This window comes from Lactuca saligna, chromosome 1, assembly GCF_052625555.1.
Source record: "Lactuca saligna cultivar CGN05327 chromosome 1, ASM5262555v1, whole genome shotgun sequence".
Classification (NCBI taxonomy): Eukaryota; Viridiplantae; Streptophyta; class Magnoliopsida; order Asterales; family Asteraceae; genus Lactuca; species Lactuca saligna.
This window is the reverse complement of record NC_136417.1, coordinates 163912923-163918563: the sequence shown is the minus strand read 5'-3', so window position 1 is coordinate 163918563 and position 5641 is coordinate 163912923.

Genomic DNA, 5641 nt, shown 5'->3' with positions numbered 1-5641 from the left:
TTTGGACCCACTAGAAGACGATCGATCATGAGACTTTCTCTTGTGGTTCTTTGAGGAAGCTTTCCTCTTCTTTCCCTTCCCATGTCCAATTGCCAAGACAGGGGCAACAATAGAAGTGGGTACAACAAACATGCCTTTAAAACTACTTTCATCAGTTCTCAGTAGGCCTTGAAACTTGCTCAGAGTGACTTCCTCTTTGTCCATATGATAAGTCATTCTGAACTGATCATAACAAGGAGGAAAGGAGTATAGGATAATGTTAATAACCAACTCTACGTTGAAATTGAAATTCAACTTTAGCAAGCAATCCACATATCTTTGCATGTTTTGTAAGTGGGCCGTGATGGACTCTCCATCCTTTCATTTTTGTTGTTATCATGGAGGCAATGATTTCATACCTTCTTGTCGAGAACTCTGATAGTACCTTTCCATCAAGTCTTGGTGCATCTCGAAAGGCCAGAAGTCCTCGTAGGACTTCTGAAGCTCAAAATTCATAGTGGCTAGCATGATGCACGACACCTCTGTCACGTCCTTCTCATGAGCCCTATACTCAACCAATTACTCATGAGTACCAGTTTCTTCATCAATCTCTTTTAGCTCTTTGTCGAGGACATATTACTTTTCCTCGTATCGAATGGATATGCGAATGTTTCGAGTCCAGTCATTGAAATCAGCCCATCAAAAATGACCCTCCCACATAAGTTTATAAGGGAAAAGGAGCCAAAAGCATTTGAGTTTGAAGCGTTGTTTGAAGTAGACATCTGAAAAGAAAGACAAATTTCATTAGATAGAAATTCCTTCATATAACACCCAAAAGAAATATTAAGGCTAACACCCAAACACAATAATTTACAACTTAGAAAAGGGATGTCGTAATCTAATTGCAAATTATTTGAAGGGAGGTAAACGACAATTTACCAATTTTCACCACCCAAATGAAAATTTAAAATAATTAAGTTTTATGAAAATCCTAGATCTTGGAGATTCTTTAAACTTTTCAATGGCATGTTTAAATCTCGATTATGCCCTTCAGGTCTGTGACTGGGATACTGAGGATCACAAACAAGGTGTTAAAAATGATGCAAATATGTGTGGTACTCTTGATGTCATTTATCACCTAATCAATGTGCAATTGAACCACACACACTCCATTGATCTATGACAAGCATCGAGCTACCCTTTTCCACCCTTTTTAGTCTAAATTAGTGTGTCGGTTAACCACACACGCTCCACAAATGACTTGGCAAGGTGCAAAGTGCAATTTCATGGAATAGCACTATTTTCACATTTTTCCTAAAGTAACTAAGATTGAGAATTTAGAAAAACATTTAGTTACTTTTATAGTTATCATTATTCTTTTTAATAAGAATTAATATCATATCATACTCGTTCGCCTAACGACCCTCCACTAGTCAAGGAAGTGGTGGGTGAGAGTGGACACTCATTTAATCGCCATTTTATAGCCAATTTCCATATACCCCCTTATAGACCAGCTTTGCGAATGACGACTACTAACGGTAAGACTGAAAGTCTTATATATGTATATGTATGTATGTATATATATATATATATATATATATATATATATATATATATATATATATATATATATTAAGTTATTAATATTATAATAGTATAAGGATTGAATTTTATACTTTTAAAACTCTAGGGTTTAAAATTTAGATATTTCAAAAATAAAACTTTTTAATCAAATTTTAAATTCCAAAATATGAGGGCAAGTTTTTAAACTTTTCAAAACCTCTTAGATCAAATTTGAGAACAATTAAATTAAGCATATAATCAACTATATAACAAAATTGTCCTAATCTAATTTCATATAGCAAGATAATTCAAATCAAATTCTACAAATAATTATTTTTTCACAAAATCAAGTAATTATCATATAATTTGACAATCTTCATTCAATTGGTTTAGGATAATCATTAACTTTTCAGAAAATTAGAATTTTATCAGTGAAAACAGTTTGTGGTAATGATCATAATCCAAATCTGGCCAAAACTCAAAAAATCTGCCAACAGATGATCCAACTCGTCGAGCCAGGCACTAGACTCGTTGAGTTGGCACTAATCGTCGAGTTCCTTCATAGGTCAGAGGCCAAAAATGATTTTTTTTCAAATTTAAAAACAATATATTTACATCAAAATAACAGAAAACACCCTAGGCTTTGATACCACTGATGGGTTTTGAGCACTATAACAATCATATGGTGCACATGCAACCCTAATACTTTGGATCTAAGTTTTCTCAAGTTATACATGCAATTTTCATTCATCTGAAGCATGAACCCTAACTAGCATACAACCTTGATACTTGCAATATAAAACAAGTTAAATGAATACCTCATGTTGTAGCTTGTAGAACTTGGCCTTCGAAGATCTTAGTACCTCAAATGTGATACCTCAAATAGGTCACAAATACCAAAAGCAAGAGGAGGCTTACAAGAGAGAGGTTAGGAAGCACCAAAACCGGATAGGGTTTCATCATGGATTGATTGGCCGATATTAGGGGGTTTGGGTTACATTTATCGTGTGAAATTCCTAGGGTTTCATTTATAAAACCCTAATTTACCTAAACCTTTAGGTATTCCAGTGATCCATATGATAGCCCCTTTCAACTAACTCTTCAGGGACTCTCACATAAATTTAGCCTGTCCCTAATCAACATGGATCATTAGCCCAAACTATAAGTATTACTGATTTACCTAATCAGTCGCTATAAATTTAATCATTCTCTTTTGATCACTAAATTAATTTAAAGTAATTCTTGCTCAATACTAATTAATTAATATGATTTCTCAATTAATATATTATTCATAAAATATATTAGTAAATCACATATAACCTCATTCTCAAATATCCATCGTATCAAATTGCTCAGGTGAAAGCAACCCAAAAGGAGCATGCTACTATCGGGTCAAGTACATACCAATTATTGTTTTGGGCTTAGACACCTAATCCAACAAAGACAACCTAAGGAGTAGAGGTAAAAAGTTCTTCCTCCTCATGCCAAGCATTGACATAGGATCATATGCCCAATCATATGTGCAACATCTTTTTGTTTTTTATAACAGGTTAATATCAGTTCCCTTTTCCCTTTCTCTATTGTAATTTTGTGTTACTTTGATATTTTTATCATTTGATGTATTATGTATGGTGTACAAAATCAACATGACAGAAGGTATGAAGCAAACCTCCTTTAAGGAGAACATGCAAAGAAAGTGTGGCTAATATTCTTCAAGAATTGAATTTTTAGCATATTCTCTTAAAATAAGGAAGACCAATATTCTTCTAGAATAAGGGTGATATTTTTCCCATGTCAAGACATGAAAGAAAAAGACTTGGAATTGAGCATTAAGTAGATCAAGTGCATTTTTTTTAGAATTGTATATTTAGGCGTGATATATTTTTTTAAGAATTATTTTATTTTTATGACGTAATGTTAGAATATGCATAATTGTATTAAAACGTATAAGATTAGTATTCCGTAATAAGATGTACAAATCTACATTCAGTTGTCCATGAATATCCAAAAGATCTTGTTATTTTTCAATTAATGGTTCAAGAATGTTGTCTTTCTTCAAGAAGTTAATTTAATCAAAATATGTATTTTGACAAAATGTATATATCTTGGCATTCTTGTAGAATATCATTTTAACAAAATGACATTCTAAAAGAGTAAAATCGGATATATCTAAAAATTATGTTAGAATTAAAATTTATTTCATTAAAAAAATCTGAATTTTTTATTTAGAAAATTAATTATCTCCTAAAAATCTGAAATTTTCTTTGTTAAATTTATCTTAATTGACTATAATACCCTTATGTTGAAATTAAATGATATTTTTTTTTAACTATTTTAAATTTAATAGTATATATTAATCACTTTCTCAAAATAAGTAAAATGATTGGCTTACAATCATTCATACATTCACATAATAATTAGTTAGAACACAATAATCTAAGTCTCTCTCTCTCTCTCTCTATATATATATATATATATAAATATACATACATATATATATATACATACATACATATATATATATATATATATATATACATACATACATACATACATACATATATATATATATATATATATGTGTGTGTGTGTGTGTGTGTATGTGTGTGTGTGTTCATCATAAAGGAATTTGTTTCACATTTGTATTGTCCCTTTTGACTATATATATATATATATATATATATATATATATATATATATATATATATATATATATATATATATATATATATATATTCCCTTGTCTAATAAATAATACATTTTTGTCACGTGTCATTCTCTTAGCCCCTCCCAATCTATTTTTCCCGTTCCTATAATCTAACTAAATTTCTGAAATTGCCCCTGCTTCCTTTGACTTGTATTATATACTGTATTAAAGTACTTTCCATAATCATTCGTCTCTAATTCAAATCACAATCAAAATTCAAATCCACCCAGATTGAAGCCGTGATTTACGCATTGATCGCAAAACAACGACTAGGTTCTATGCATTTTCAAAGAAACCATCTCTTATAATCATTTTATTTTTCGATTGAATATATGCATTATCAATTTCATTTATTATTTGTACCTATACAGTTCTATCTTTGTGTGTCACACCCCAAAAGCAAGAACGGTGGAAATGTTCCGGGGTGGAGGACGTCAGATGAAGTATCATAACAGTGTAAAGTAGTAAACAAGGAACAACATCATCCATTGCATTAAAAGTAAAGTTTTAATACATGTGTGTTCTTTCATAATGTACAACAATAAAAAAGAATAATCAAAATATGACGAGTCTTGACTGTGCTCCGTCTTCTCAAGGCCTAGACATCGTACCTGTCTAACTGGTGACCTGAGAATACAAGTTATTTTGAAAGAGAGTATCAGCCAAAAAGCTGGTGAATTCATAAGTATTTAAGTGTCATTGTCTTGTTCGGAAAACTATCATGATTGTCTGGCAAATCTTTAAATGTAACAATTGATATAAGTTTGAAAATCCTAGAAAAATCCCTTATTTCGTACAAGTATGAAATGTAGTCTTCTACCAAGACCCGAATGTTCTGTAAGTAAAATGATAGTCTTTCCTTTCTGTTGACTAGTACCAGAGTACTTAGTCTAAATCCTCGTTTATGTGAAAGTATCACAAAATAAAGTAAACAGGAATACGTATATGATAGTCTTCTACCAAGACCAGAATGTTATGTAAGTAAGATGATAGTTTTTCCTTTCTATTGACTAGTACTAGAGTACTTAGTCTAACTCCTCGTTTATGTGAAATTATCAGAAAATAAAGTAAACAGGAAAAAGTATAATCATGTATGTGTGATCCCTGGGTTACCAGGACTAACACGACATTGCCGAAGTGAAAGGTATAACCTAATGAACATCCGAAGGTTGTCCAATTAACCCCTGTAGCGAACAGTAGGTTCCAGGAATGGTTAGTCCCGTAACTGACTCTACATCATTGTAAGCGAAATAGATAACGTAATGAACATCTGAAGATTGTCCAATTAACCTCTGTAGCGAACAGTAGGTTCCAGGAATGGTTAATCCCGTAACTAACTCCTAATATAAGTAATAACCTTAAGCATCCGTTGATGTCCATCAACCTCTGTAG